The sequence below is a fragment of the Topomyia yanbarensis genome, chromosome 1, assembly GCF_030247195.1.
Source record: "Topomyia yanbarensis strain Yona2022 chromosome 1, ASM3024719v1, whole genome shotgun sequence".
In the NCBI taxonomy this organism is placed as follows: domain Eukaryota; kingdom Metazoa; phylum Arthropoda; class Insecta; order Diptera; family Culicidae; genus Topomyia; species Topomyia yanbarensis.
In genome coordinates this window covers 12,217,093-12,233,687 of record NC_080670.1, presented here as the reverse complement: position 1 = coordinate 12,233,687, position 16,595 = coordinate 12,217,093, and the positions used below count along the sequence as shown (strand labels likewise).

At 39.4% G+C, this 16,595-nt stretch overlaps 1 protein-coding gene across 2 annotated transcripts in view; it reads left to right on the top strand.

The window, feature by feature from the left end:
* Positions 1 to 12,809: 12,809 nt before the first annotated feature.
* Positions 12,810 to 16,595, top strand: part of LOC131676908 (calexcitin-1-like) — a 139,752-nt gene continuing 135,966 nt past the window's right edge. For both annotated transcript variants that reach the window (XR_009303257.1, XM_058956305.1), the window contains exon 1: positions 12,810 to 13,556. The gene's annotated coding sequence lies outside the window, so the exon portion shown is untranslated. The remainder of the gene's footprint in view (positions 13,557 to 16,595) is intronic.

Genomic DNA, 16,595 nt, shown 5'->3' with positions numbered 1-16,595 from the left:
AACAGAAGGCAAAAGTTAAGCCCGTAAAGTATTAAGCCTGTTCTAATGATCCTGCCACTTCTAGTTTTCCGATCTGAATACTTCACATTCTTGCTCTCTCTTGATGGCTCTAAATTTTCGTAACTTTCCCTACCCAGTAATCCCTAGCTTATTGAATATTGTTTAAAGTTAAAAAAGAAAATGTGACTACATATAATCGAAGTAAAAAAGGAACATAGCAAAAAGCTTTCCACAATTGGTGGAAGATAGCCTAGAAAAACACTAAATCAAAAGCTCCCTATTACCCAAGAACGCTGATGCCACATAGATCACTTGAATTTCTGTTCGTCCCTTTGCTTTACGGAAGCAAAATTATATATCTTATGGCGAATCATTTTCCTCGACACGATTGTCAAGATAGCAAAGGATCATTTTCCCAAACAACATCGGGATGTAGGTAAGAGTTTCAATCGGCCGATATGAGTTGTGGTCGGAGGCTGTTTTTACTTGTCTCCTATAATGTTACTCCCAAGGAATTTGTTTAATAAATTTTTAGCAGAGTGAGGCTTATTTTCCAACAATTTAAATTTGATTCTGTCGAACCCGTTTCCACTATATGGATATCAGAAAACTTTTATGGGAATCAAAAAGCAAAGTCTTACTGGAACTCAAATTACTAAGTACGGAAGCAGTGAAAGAAAGATATTTCCTCCCCAGGGGCGTTCCTGGATTAACAAAAGATGTTTCCTCTTCTAGATCATCAGAAGAATACTCAACACGAAGCGAGTAGGCATAGACTTTCGGAAAGGATAGGTGACAAGGCACTCATTGGAATTTCCGAATAAGGCGCTTTGAGGGGGATTCGCTAACATAATATCGATCGACATCTAGAATAAATGTATTTCAAGAAATTTAAATTTTTTTTTTTATTTCGATTATAGAGGTTTTAACCTTACGGTCATTCGCCTCTTCGGGTTAGAAAAATCTCTTATGAAAAATTTCTAACCCTATGTGCGGGGTCGGGACTCGAACTCAGGTGCGCTGCGTACAAGGCAATCGTTTTGCCAACTACCTGAAATTTGAATGTATTTAACAAAATTTGTTCCTCATTTCTTTAACTACTACATTTCCAGCATAATGTGATAATATTGCTCCGATTATTATTTTCTTTACGACGTTCCTGATGTGATAAAACTGGATACAGTCGGCTTCCAGCTCCCGAGAAATCCATGTATTCTTTCTCGATAAACATAATCCGGTGGAATTTATTGAGAAAGAAAACGTGGATTTCTCGGGAGCTGTAAGTCGGTTGTATCCAGTTTCATCACATCAGGAATGTCGGTAAGAAGGGCAATAGTCGAAGAAATGTTACTACATTCTGCAGAAAGTTCAGTAGTTAAAAAATGAACAATTTTGTGGAATATAATTATTTAAGGACATACATCGATATGTTGGAATAATAAGCAAGATATTTAAAAATTGTTTTTATTGATACCTGATTTTCATAGATTGTCGTAGTGTCAGCCCAACTGTAATGCAGACACAGCGCCGTTGTTGCAGATTGTCTTTGTAACTGAAAGTTTCAAATTTTTCACACTAATTACTACTACCGTTCGATTCTTAAGGTGGGAGCACAATTTTCGATTTTTTTTCCGTTCTAAACCTTCCAGTTCACAGTTAAGCACCGGTCAAACGATTTGCACACATTAAGATACTCTTCGATAGCTTTAACGTTTGGATAAGATCTCCTACCAATAATATTATATTTTGATACCGTTCGTACAAAATGGGTTGGCGTACTTCCACTTGGCTCGGCACCATTTTATAAAATTGAACTAGAATGTAAACATATTGTATAAGGGATACGTTTCGTGGAAACTTTTAAAAACTACACTGAAAAAAAAGGATCCGAATTTTTAGGAAAGCAGATTTTTTATTATGTGGGCTCCTTAGTTGATAGTGGTCATAGGCGCAGAGTGTCCTTAGTATGGCTGTTAATGCAAACAGGTGAACGAGTAATCGACGTTTGTCTAAGGGGACATAATTAGAAACGAAAGACTCGTCGAAGGTCTTCCAACTCTGAAGGAAAGAAATTCTTAATCTTATTCTCCACGATATTTACTGGATGCAGATTTGTGGCAGTCCAGTATCTTAACACGTTGAAGTGACGGCTGCTTGAAGCATTCAACCTACTATTTCAACAGATCTTCGCGCTTCAGGCACGGTTCGATGACCACACCGTCTATCTCCACTGCCCGGGCAGGCACGTATACACGATAGTTCTGTGTAAATATAACGCTCATTCAGAATGTAAGTTTTGCCGGAACGTGTTGCTAAAACTAGACTTATAATATGTTTTGGAAGGTTGATTGTACTTTACAAAGCCCTTCCTTTTGTTTGAACTAAAATTAGACTGGTTCTAAATTTAGCAAGATCTAAAATTTAACGTTTTAATGGCTCGAGATAGAGCTTGACTAACTAAAGTAGTTGCAGAACAACACATTTTAGACAAATTTGCTGAGGACATACACTATCTTCCATACTTTCCATTGCACAAAAAAACCAAATACGAGTTTTAGGGTGTTTCATATAACACAGTTTTTTTATATATATTTGATAATTTTTTAGACAGTTGCCATTGGATAAATTGAATATAATTGTACGACGCATAATTTCTTCTTATGCACCAACTATTAAAATATTTTCATTTCAAAATTATGAGAATTTGCATTAAAAATGTAACATTTACAAATATTATGATCTTCGATTCCCAAGTAGCAATATATGCTGCCATAACTAGTTTGTAACCAGTTTGCAACAAGAAATGCATACATTTTTGTTGCAAACTAGTTATAAACCAGTTGCGGTAACAACATTTGCTACTTGGGTTAGAACATTTAACATTGAATACTGTTTCTGCCATTTGAATGTGGCAAGTAGGATATTATTTCTATCTTGCAATATTTACTCAAAAAATAGTTTATTTCTAGTAACGAAAGGAGCTAGAGGTTCAGTATTTTAGGACAAACTGTTCTCCTTCAAAATACTTGAAAGTATTTCTAAAGACATCTGGGTTATTTTTTTTTGATGAATTTATTGTGAAATGAAAAGTGGGAGATATAGAGCTGGCGTATCTTCGACAAAGTTTTTGAAACTTTGATTTTCTTCAATTTTCTGAAAGACTGCGAAACTCTATCTCGCACCATCAAAAAGTTAATTTTCAGATTTTGGGTACTTCAGTACCACCCCCCCCCCACTATTTAAAGTAAATGAAAAGTCGTGTTTATAATATTTATCGTGTAAACGAAACTATATCTTTTTTATTGTCCACCGTTGAAGTAATTTAATCGTATTGGTTTTTTTAAGCGTTAATTCATGAATAACTATTTCCAATATAATTTTTGCAGTTCAAATTTCTGCTGAATTTGCATTATGGACCACTGAGCACCGTCTATCTCCACTGCTCGGGCGGGCATGTAGACTCGATAGTTCCGTGTAAATATAACGCTCGTAGCTTGCAATCTATTATGCCTGGTCGATGTCATTCGCTATAACACGTATCTTATTTGCTCATACACGTGTTAGCTGGGTAGTTAGAAGCTACGAGAAGTTTCGCGGATTTGTTTCCAATCAGAAAGTACATCATTCAAAGTCCAGATAATTTCAAAGGATAATTCCATGAACTTGGGGAGAATTTCGAAGTTTTACAATTGCTCTTCGAAATCCTTTCGCAGAACTATTGAACCGCGGGCCAAAAAATTATCTGAATTAAATGATTCTCCAATGTAATCGTAGATTTTCCGTCGCAAACTTCAAAGGTATTACGAAGCAGAAACTTTTATAATACAGCTAAAGCATGTTGAAAAGACACAACCTGCATAATCGGAGCTATTTCAATACTCTGTTGCCTGATGCAGTGAAAAATCAGCTAACAGCTGCCGAACAAAATTTCTGAGGTCATAAATTTGTCGAAAACTTTTGCGTTTGCTATATTCTTCCATAAGGGGATTACTATGGGGTTTTGAACGTTCGGTAAACGTCGTGCGTCTTCCAAAAAAGTTGTTTTTAGCTCGATAGATTTGTTGAGGAATTGCAACTAAACATACCAAACGAAAGTATCCGAATAACGATTAGGTTTATCACAGTGATAGCTCGATTCATTTCGCGACGGAAAGGCTTTTCACCATCAGTCTCCCGGCAATTATTTAACTGATCATCCGCCAGATAAAACAAATATTACCCCATCCCAAGCGCAATAATGTTAAATATCCTCCCGTCCCTGAACTGGATACGAACGTACACCGAAACCAACTTTCCAGCACAAATCAGCACATTTCGGGGGGAAAGGCATCATCATCTGCATTAGCTCTAACTGGCCACGGGTGATTTGAGGAATCACTTCGGCCTCGCACCCACACCACAGTTCTCGCCCCAGGTAGTCCTCGTACTCGTCTAATGCCACTCGGTGCACAGCCGACGACAAATGGAAGATGATTTACATTTCTGGTTGCCCGCTTCAATTCCTGCCCGGGGAAGCGCTGGAATACGATAAGCTTTGCTGAGATGGAAGTTTAAAAAGGTCAACCTGGATTCGAATCACTAGGAGGTGTTTTGAATAGATATAACATTTAATTAATAATAATAATAATGGATGACTTTTGGCACGGCATTTCGGGTGTGACAGATCTGCATTGTCTGCACAGTTTTTGATGATTTATTGGTTTTTGGAAAGGTTATCAAGTTTTTGTTGATTTGCAGGGCTGGTGAATGAACAATATAACTGATATTATATACTTAAAAATATTTACATCTGGTTAGATGCACGAAAAAAGAAAACAAAAATCGCTTGAATTTACATTTAAGAACATGTAAAAATAAGTGTCCTTCATTATTCACATTCTAAAACATATAAAATAAAATTATCGGACAGCAAAATACGCCGCAATGTTGTATACGTCAAATGCAATTTTCATTTTTTCTAAGTGTGTAAAGATAATAAATAATACACAGTTAAAAAGAAACCTGTAAATTTTCATTGAATCAGATTTAACATAAAGCGTCCACCAAATATAACGGAATGCAATTTTTTTAAACGAATTAAAAAAAATTATCCGAGTTGCGCATGAGGGCACGATACCCAACGTAGAAAAGTTGTTTTTTTTTGTGTTTCGCTTTCCACTCATCAGTAACTGACACCAACGTGCTGTCAGCTAGACGAGAAAACCAAGCTGACATCAAACTGGCGTTAGACACAAAATCCAAACAGTTCACACAACACTCGGGATCAGCCAGTTGTTTGGGCGTTTACATTTTGCGAATTGTTTGGATTTAATGTCTGACTGGAGCCAATTTGGTGTCAGCTTGAATTTCTCTTCTAACTGCCAGCAAGTTGGTGTCAGTTACTGACGAGTAGAATAAGAAACACAAAAAATCAACATTTCTTTATAACAGAATGTTACATGACCATAGCGTAATTAGAAAAAAAAACAGTAATCGGCAATACCGAGACTCGAACCGGCAATCATTAGCTTACTGAGCACGTCTGTTCACTACCTGGGCCGCACCGACATACAGTTGCTTGGTCGAACGATGGCATGATACATAATCTTCATCTGAGTGCTATCCATCATAAACTGACCGAGTTGCGGTTCGAAATCCTAAAAATCCTATGATCAACCAAAAAAATTGCGATACAAAGTTATTTACGTTAACTATAATATTAATATTTTAGTGTGTGGTTTCTGTGTGGGTCTCATATTTCTAACATAGTTACAGAGTTAAATTTAATAAATTTTAAGGAATCGTTCAGTGAGGTGAAATCCTCGTGGAATGTCGTTTCCGTTTAACCAGGGCAAAAAACACAATTTATTGTAAGGCTTTTATACTCAACCTTGGGTTAATAATACTCCATTCTTAATTAAATTTGCTTAATATTGAGTATACCTCAAACAACTTAAAATCGCCTCATTGAACGCAGAAGCCGGACTAATTCGAATCTCTTGTTTTGTTTTTCTATCAAAAGCGAGAGCTGCAAGAGTACCCAAATTTGAGTTAAAAAAAACCCTTCAACAAAGCTCACCAACATTTTAGTTACTCATTTCCGAACAGTGCACAGTGTTTGAAAACGCCGTTTCCGTGCTCAAGACTAATAGCGTCTAAACCGTTCACTTTAGAAGTATAGCTTGTTCGAAGAATTGGTTGCCTTCATGATTGTGCTTCTACAGGAATACACAGTTCAGTGATTAATTCTTCTAAAAAAGTCAAAATTTATTTTTCATGGCGATTTATATAGAAACCGTATGTCTTCAGTAAAGTTGTAGCTCGTGTTACATTTTTTTGTTATTGTAAACCAAATTACTAAGGACATCGTATATTTGGCTTTAATAGTTCTCATGTTATGGATCTTTTTATATGGAAGCCGCATAAAATTCATTTTTTTCATGATAACTTTATTCACCATTCTTGTACGTTCTTTCTATCTTCTTCAAAGTTGTTTGCTTTATTAAAAGATGTATTTTTGTGAAACAACTTAGCTTTCTATCCATTGAGATTAAAAATATATTTAAATTTTGCTTTAATTTTGAGGTTACTTACACCTTAAATCACCTGGTACTTTTATTATCTTATGATATTGTTGCTCCTTAACGGGTTTTAAGGTGGAAATAATTTGTTTATTTGTTTATTGTATCAACATCAACAGACCCCTCGGTCCCAATGGTGGTTCTTAGCCTAGTTACATTTAAAGATAGACAAAAACTTATTTTTAATCGTATTTCTAGTCGAATCCTGTGGCAACTCTATTGAAAATTCGCTGAAGTCCGGTAACAGCGCTGTAGCGACCGTAGTTGAAAGGTACTCGCAGAAGAGAGTCAGTACGTAGTGTTCGAATGCGGATGTGAAGATTCAGCCATTCAAGTATTGTAGATCAATTCACTTTGGCAGAGAGTAAGTCCAAGACGAATAGGGCTTGAGAGCAGTCCCTCCGGATGGTGAGTGTATCGAGGTGTGTTAACTGGCAACGGCTTTCGTAGCTCGTCGATTGGACTCTGTTTCACAATCGGAGATGTCGATGGGCTAAGCGTATGAACCGGCGTTGGAAAGCCTCAATTCTGACAATATTCTAGTATTGGGCGGATCCACGCACTATAAAGCGATTGTAGACAGTATACGTCCCTGAAGTTTCGCAGGACGAACCCTAGCTGTCCCCCCATGATGCCTTGTCCACAATATATGAAGTAGGTGGTTTGAACGTTAGTGCCGAATCCTAGATGACTCCATCATCCTGGACGTCAGAGTGTCTTGGAACGCTCGAGTCGGACAGACGGTATTTGAATTAGATCGGATGACGTGTCCGCGCAAACTTGACAATTGATCAGTTACTCGGGTTTAGAACCGTTCTGCTCAGATCACACCACGTGCTGAAGCTGTCCAGATCACTTTTGAAGAAATTCGGTATCGGTTGAATCCCGATCTGTCAAAAAATCTTCATATCATTGGCGAATGAGAGGCGGGGTCCTAGTAGTTTGATATTTATGTCCTTAAAATAGAGGAGAAATATTAGTGGACCGAGGTGATTTCCTTGGGGGATGCCGGATATAACGAGAAATGGTGCAGATGAATAGTCCATAATATTGATTTTCGAGAATCGTTGGTGACATTATTGATTTGCTGAAGAGTGACGCTATCCAATATACTACTGGGGTGGACGACAAGCGCAGATTGTTCAGTATCCAATAGTTGAAATGTATTGTTTGCTAGACACCACGACCAGTCTAGTAGGTTGAGGTCGCCTAGAATAACGATATCATCATTCGGGGCTGCAATCGAGGTCACGAAGGATACGGAGAAAAGATGTACAACCATCGATCAGAATTCTATGAGGTAGGAAATACACGACACACAGGAACAGCGAGCGATCGGCAAGAACCCACTGAAAGCCACACTTGCTCGGAGTTCGTCCACAGGTCATCGTTGATTAATGTGGTTTTTATGCCATGGCGAACAGTAATAAGCGCACCACCACCCGATGTCTCATGGCTGTTCAGGACGTTGCGATCTCAGCGGTAAATATCAAATGTCGAACCAAAATGCGCTTGAATGCAAAAGTTACGAAACGCGACTTTGGTCAAATTTCACTTATTCGTATTTTAAAGTTCGCTACGAAAGTCTTCATTTTTGAATGCAAGCGTCTTAAAACAAAAATAAAAATGACCTGTCAAAACGCGAAAAAAATGTGACGAAAGCATGATTTTGCCTGCATCATGCAAGACAAAAATTGATTTCCTGAAAAATATACTCGATGGCGTTTACGTCACTTTTGCGAACAAGGACAGCAAACACCTGGCAAGACAGAGTACGGTTGTCAAGCCAAATTTCGGTCAAGGCGATGACGTCACAAAAGCAGCCCGTAGTACCTATCAAATAGCTGTCCGCTGATACATTTAGGCCACCGACGTTCTGGTAGTAAACCTGAATATTTTTGGAGCTCACATTAAGTTCGGTTGGAGCGGTGCCGACATTACTAGTAGGAGAGAGCGCAGCATTGTTTGTCTTTTGGAGCAGGTTGGAAGTTTCTTAAATCAAATCGGAACGACTGACGACCACTGTCTCCACTGCGCGGCGGGGGATTTGTGGCATCTAATATCAGCTGCGTTGTGTAGCGACGGAGGTAGCTTACGGCGAGAGGTAGATGATGAGCTTGAAGCGTGAAACTAATCAACCGACGTATGGTTGCAATTTAAATAACAATACTTGCCGGGACTGACGCTCACGTACACAGAACCGGGACGACTGCTGAACGCTGGCGGCAAAGGCTCGAAGAAGGTGGGGGATCCAGGGCTTCCATGGTACCAATAGCGTTGCATCCGACATCGACACTCATTCATAGTGGCGGTGTAGTTTGATATAGAGGCATTGATAATCGTTGCGGAGTCTTCGACAGGATCGTAGAAGTGCCGGGTTGAATCAGCGGATTGCATGCTTGTTCTGAAGGCGGAGGGAAATCGGCCGGCGGGCAGCATATGATCTAGGTACAGCTATCCTTTAATTCCCTTAACAGAATACCTTGCGGGCATGCATCTGGATTAAGAGCCATTGGACAGTATTTTGGATGAACTCCAACTTTGAAGGATATAAAGTTCAAAGTACCTTGGCCCTTTTTGGATATGGCGTCATCTCGCCAATGCCGGGCGTATCGTAGAGCTTCATTTTTGTCGGCTTTGGGCTGCGTTCTTCCAGTTCCCCTGTGCGTTCAGGGATCTCAGGTCCTCTTCCACTACGTTTAGCCAACATGTTCGTTGCCTCCCACGAAGTCGACGTCCTCTTCCTGGCTCCCTGCTGAATATTGTTTTCGCAATTCTTTCTTCCGGCATTCGTACCACTTGACCAGCCCATTGAAGTCTGCCGTATTTTATCTGTTTAACAATACCCGCATACTGGGTACAACTCCGCAGCACTTTTCGCACGAAGACTCCGAATGGTCTCCTATCTGCCTCCCTCAACGTCCACGCTTCATGGCCATAAAGAGCGACAGGGAGAATCAGTGTCTTGTATAAGGCGAATTTTGTTGACGTTTGCAGGTTGCGGGACCTAAGCTGGTTACGTTGACCGTAAAAACCTCTGTTGGCAGCTGCCTTTTTACCTCACGGGAAACATTGTTGTCGCAAGTCACAAGTGTACCAAGATAGACGAATTTTTCGATCACTTCAAACACTGCATTGGAACCAAGAACACTAAACCTGCCTCTTTTTTACCTGCGACCAGGTACTTTGCCTCGGCTGAATTGATGACTAAGCCTATCCTCGCTGTCTCCATCTTAAAAGGCACGATGGCCTCTTCCACTGCTCTACGATCGATTCCAATTACATCACTTCCATCAGCAAAACCAAGGAGCATATGAGACTTTGTGATGATAGCTCCGTTCCTTTGCACGCCAGCTCTCCTGATAGCTCCTTCAAGAGCAACATTGAACAGCAAATTTGAAAGTGCATCGACTTGCTTCAATCCATCTAAGGTCACAAATGAGGTTAAGAACTCATCTGCAATCCGAATACTTGATTTTGAACCATCCAACGTCGCACGTATCAGTGTAATCAGTTTCGCCGGAAAACCATGCTCTGACATAATTTGCCACAGCTCATTACTTTTCACTGAGTCGTACGTTACCTTAAAATCAATGAACAGATGATGAATCTCCAAGTTGTACTCCCGGAATTTGTCTAGGATCATCCTCAGTCTGAACATCTGATCCGTCGTTGATTGGCCCTTACGAAAACCAGCCTGGTATTCGCCGACGAAGGACTCATGAAGTGGTCTCAGTCTGCTAAACAGGAAGCGGGACAGTATTTTGTACGCCGAGTTCAGCAAAGATGTCCCCCTATAAGTAGCGCACTCCAGTCTGTGCCCTTTCTTGTAGATAGGGCAAATTAGTCCATCAAGTCAACTAGCAGGCAATTCTTCGTTCGCCCATATTCTTAGGATAATGCGGTGGATTATTTGGCGCAGCCGCTCACTACCGTGGATCTCGTCCTTCCCAGCAGTTTTACCGGTTTTCAGCTCGCGTATAGCGTTCATAACCTCTTCTAGTGTTGGTGGATCCACAGCTTGTCCGTCAATTGCAGTGTTTATGCTGTTCCTAGATGCACTTTCACTTCCGCCATTCAACAAAACCTCCAAATGTTCCTTCCATCTGGCAGCCACCAAAGATCAAAGTACTGACATCAATTCTTTTTTTCACCACGTTAATATCCTCATTGCAGTTTTGTGTACAGTGAACACTAGAGTGACAGGAAAAAAATGACCCCTATCGGCCCACATCTGTGTCGATTCCTAGTCCCACCAGGAGTACTTACACCAAATTTGAAGCAAATCGGACAAGTCTAACTACCGGACCAACGTGCCTGAAGTTTGTATGGGATTTTTCAACAATTTACATGGAGAAAACCCACCAGCTCGCATTTTCGCCGCTAAGTGGCACTGTATGCATCGTATTATCACTGTAAGTGAAAATATGAAAGATAATTTAATTGTCTACAACTTTGTCGAAGACTGCTAGTAAATCCGGCTTTGTTAAAAGAAGTTATTAAACTTTTAACAAAGTGATGTCGGAGTCAGTTTTGCATGGGGCCCAGTGCATGGTTGTGTATCAGTACTCGATTCACACGAACTAAACATTTTTGTGAAATAATCGTTAGGTTTAGCTCATACCGTTGAAGAATTATAGTAAATAATACGAGTCATGCTTTGGAAATAGAAATTTGATATCTTCTACAAAGTTATAGAACAAGCATTTATCAGTATTTCTTCCGAACATCTTGATACTCTCTCTCTTCTATGAAAAGTTAGTGGTGGCGCCCTCTATGCGGTCACAGGTGGAACTAAAATTTTGTAACCAAAACATAACTCGTATTATTTACTACAATTCTTGTAAGCATACTATTCAGCTAAATCTAACCCTTATTTCACAAAAATGTATAGTTCGCGGGACTCGAGTACTGATACACAACCATGCACTGCTAGGCCCCACGCAAAACTGACTCAGACATCACTTCGTTAAAAGTTTAATAACTTCTTTAAACAAAGCCGGATTTACTGGCAGTCTTCGACAAAGTTGTGGACAATTAAATTATCTTTCTTATTTTTACTTACAGTGATAATACGATGCATATAGTGCCACCTAGCGACGAAAATACGAACTAGTGAGTTTTCTCCATGTAAATTGTTGAAAAATCCCATACAAACTTCAGGCACGTTGGTTCGGTAGTTATACTTGTCCGATTTGCTTCAAATTTGGTGCAAGTACTCCTGGTGGGACTAGGAATCGACTCAGGGGTGGGCCGATTGAGTTTTCAAAAATTCATCATTTTTCTGGGCAGTCTACTGAACACCCTAAAATTTTCGGAAAATTTGAAAATATCTTTTTAATCGCAGATATGAAATTACTTTAGCCCCGCAAAAGTAAATCTTTTAATAAAGCAAACAGCTTTGCGGAAGACAGAAAGAACGTAAAAGAATGGTGAATAAAAATATAAGAAAAACAATTAATATTATATGGTCTTCCATATAAAATGATCCATAATTTGAGAACTTTTAACGCTAGATATACGATGTCTTCAACAATTTTGTTTGCAATTACACAAGCTACAACTTTACTGAAGACATACAGTCTCTATCTAAATTACCATGGAAAATATAATTTGCATGTCAGTAGCAAATTACACTTTTTTTTGCTCGGGTACCGCAATTTCCAGCTGCACTCCAATACGGTGGCTCAAGTTCAATCTTGACTTCGTGCCCACCAAGGAACCGATTCGGTTCGCAATCGGTGAGTCCTACCAAAACAGCATCCTTCGATCGCGCACCACTCACAAACCTTATCGCTCCCTCGAGAGAGTGAGTTCGCACACGCGCAAAACACTGCGTGAACGTACCCCTAGCCTTTCTATTCCATAGCTGTTATACCGCATGTTGCGGACCAACATCTGTTGCGAGGCTCTTTATTTCTCTCTATCTCTCTCTCTCTCTCGGAACTGGATACTGCTGCAGGCTCATGCATCAGGTGAGGTTGGTTGGCGGGTCTGCCGGTCGGTGTGGGACCCACGGTCGCCAGGAGGAGAAGGCAGTAGTATGCATGCTGGTGGTGCTGCTGAATTTAGCTGGTCGGATTCTGTGCTCTTGGCGCTGTACAGAACATTGGCGGCACACCTAAATGTAGAAGAGGTCCCCGTCATCGTTATGATCATCATTGTCATCGTCATTATTGCCCGCTATGTCATCCGCCAATTGGTGTCCTATAAAAGCTTTTCTCTTGCCGGATGGGAGCTGCATTCGGATTGTGTCAGGCGCGGTGGACGGTGCATTTTCGGGGTATATTGTATTGTTTGGCTATTGAAAGCGATTGATCGGTGCAAATAAAAAAAAAGGAACCGAGAATCGTAAGTTGTTTGACTACGGCGCGCACGTTGCTGCAGTCTGTGCTCGGCGGTCGTTTCAGTTTCCGAACCGTTCCGACGACGACGACGAAGACCAGGAAGGGGGACGGGCGAGAGAGAGTGGAAGTTTAAATCCCATATCTGTCGGTACCACCACCCACAGAGGAGCGCGGCGGGTGCTGCCAGGGGGGAGGTGATAGCCAGTTTTTCGCACTACATACCGTCGACCGTACCGAGAGCCATTCAATCGTAGCTCGTCGAAGCGGAAGGATTGTTTCGTGGCTCTAACGACGCGTTTCCCCCAAGTGTTTGAAGATAATAATCAGCTGAGGTTCTGTGTGCTATTGTTGCTGGCTTAATATCTAGTCTGTGACTGACTCCCCACGGTCGGAAGTGTCGGTATTTTTTTTTCCGCGCTATAAATCGTAAATATATCAACCGATTGTGGTCCGATTATCCACGGTTTGTTAAAGAACCTGAAAGGATCCGTTGGAACGTGAGCCGAATAAGTGAGTGAATCTAAAGGGCGAAAAAGAGTCCTGGTAAACTGATTGTTGGTTGTAGATAACGGTTGTGGGGGAACCCTCCGAAGAAAGGATTGTTGGTCGAAGATTTTTGTGACCGCTCCCCAGTTTCTGCAGAAAAACGGTGAGTGGAATTGTTTTTTTTTCTTTTTCAGTGGCATTCGTTTTGAGGTCGTGACTGGCAGGGATTTTCGAACTAAGGGATTAAACTTTTTGGACAATTGATTTCTGTCGGTTTATTGGTGTACAATAGGAACAGGTTTCCGGGAAGTGCTATAAAAGATGCTTTACTATTGAATTGGTACGGATTACTGAACAGTGTATAGCCTAATTATGGTGAAGATATATATCAAGAGTTAATTTTTGTATTTTAGGGCGGACCACTGTGATAGACATTCGCTTCTAGGTAATCTCTCCGTATACCTAAATGATCTTCGAATTCACATTCAGGGTATCTGAGTGGATCCAGAAATTTCTTAATCAATTAACTACATAATTTTTTAAACTCTCGTAATCGTTTAGGATAACGGTGTTCCAAAGGATGTAACTTGACACCCAGACAAATCAATAAACCCTTAATTTGATCTCTGTGGGTTTAAGATGGCGGCCCATGTTTTGTCACAATTTATATCTGAACAGATACCATGAAATTAGATGGGAATGATTTTTTTTGTGTTGATCCAAGGGTTTTCGTTACGATTTCAACTCATCAGTATCTGGCAGACCGACTTGGTCGCACAGATAGATGATACATAGAAAACGGAACACCACTTGATGATGTTCCGTAAGCACAGAAGCTCCGATTACTGCACAGTAGTTTTTGTAGCTAAAACCACGCTAAAAATTGTCGACGCGAAAACGGAAAAGCGTACAGCAATGGTGTCTTCTGGGATGTTTTATGATGATCCAAGACCTAGATTTTGATGAAATAGCTATATAGTTATTAATCCCACTTGAAGTGAGATATTTGCTACATTTTTTAAGTAATAAAAACAAGATCAAGTCTTCAGAAATGGTTAAGAATTTGTTTGTTGAAGGATAAAAATATTGATTCATAATATACTGGAAGCTATAGACCGTTATTTGTGAATGACACCTTGAAAACTTTTTTTCAATAACTTCTTAAATATCGTATATAAAGCTTTGGCATGTTTCAGAAAGTTGTTCGTCTTGTCAAAATACGTTTCTTTCCAGCAAACGTCTATCCCTTGTGACTTAGAAGTTTTTGGGTATTTTTGATAAAATTTGCAAAATATTTTAACCATGTTTTTCAAATTGGTAGCAGCTCTAGTTGCAGTTGAACGTGCTACAGCAACACTATGAAACTTATTGGATTTCAGGTATTCTTCATTGTCTCCAGTATATACGATTAAAAAAAAACTATTGATTTTCCAGAAATGTTCAATATTTCAAAAATACTCGCGATAGGAAAAAGTACGCGTTAATGAAAATTGTGTATTTTGACGATTGGAATATCTTCTTAGAATATGCCAAGCTTGTAGGAATGATAACTGAAAAGATATTTAAAAAAATATTTTTCGGGGTGACCCAAATATAACGGGATATAACTTCTAAAGCATTTATAGGAGATACTTAGTATGTTCAGCAAAGATATTCAGGAAAGAAATCTCGACAACTTTACCAAAGATATCAGCTCATTTGCTTTATAAAAAAATTAAAATAACACTTTTAGGAAGATTGCTCACATAGCAGCAAATGACAGCTTTTGCTATTTTTGATAAATATTTCGAAACCACTATTGACGTAAACTTAGCCGTTTTAACATGAAGAACAAATCTTTCCTTTTCCAACTAGCTGAACTAGTATTTTGACCATTCAACCCTTTTCACGAAACGTAACCAGCTTGTCACGAAGATAATTAAACATTCATATTGATGAATTGGCTTTTAAGGAGTCATCTATAATCAACAAGCAATCATGTTGAATATAATAAAGATAAAGACTTTGTGTCTTCAGCAAAGTTATTGGCAAAGGCAAACTTTGCCGAAGACATCATCCTTATATATGTACTTGCCAGAAAGTTGGTGAATTTGTCTCACTTTTAGAGAGATTAATCATCACAAAATCACAACACCATATAAAAGGGCTTGTATGTTGTCCACAAATTCCTCCGAAGAAAATTTAATTATTTAGGCCTTGATCGTACGATTTTGCCAAAAACAAACCACTGTGTACTGATGAGATAGTAACGATATCGTAACATAATTCAGCTAGCAAGCCAATGGGTTGCTAAAGAAATAGGTTTTTTAACCGACGATAATTTTATTTCTCAATATTTATATTTTTATGTATATTCCGTCTTATACAATGCAGCTGTTTGCAGTTGCTTTAGCATATAAACAGCGTTTATTTCTAAACAAACAGCCGGTGAAAGATAATTCTTTAGTAGGCTAAAAAAATCCACATTTTCGCGATTGTGAAAGGGAGAGGAAACAATCTGGCTTCGTAAAAATTGGTGTGTATATTTGAAAAACGAAAATATTTTTTTTCTTCGCGTTAGATTGTTCTGTTTTATTCTAATTGTTTATTTTCTTTAGTTTACACTTCTATTTAATACATTAGGTGTTCAGCCACAAGTGATGACTATTACTTACAAAGTATAGAATATTTTTTTCCCCAAGAGTTGTCCTACTTGAGCTATAGAGCAAAGTTCTCGGAAGGGCTCCCCGTCAGAATTACTCACTACAATTGCAGACGAGATGGAAAACGTCACCAAATAAAACACTGCTTCAGGCCAATGGCAGCGGGAGGTGATTCTGAATGTGATATTGTACGGTGTAGGGTGTGCGGGTGTAGGCACTTCGCGATCGAATGTATCATCGCGAAGGGCTTGAGCGTTTGTACGTTAACGTGTTCGATCGCGTGTGCGTTTCTATGTCCTATGCATGTAGAATACGCTAAGTATTTCTACAAGTCAAGTAAACACTAACAACATTAACTATTTTTTGGATTTAGTGCGTAACTGGCACCAACTGATCCTGGTTTGGACTTTTGTAACGGGCTTCAAGTTGGTGTCAGTTACTGACGAGAAGGATTAGAAACACTGAAAACAAAACTTTAATGTAAGGCGCTTATGCGCAAAATTTGGTCTGTGGTTTGGCCCAAAATCGGGTTTCTCTTTTGAGTGAAAAAGTGCAAAATG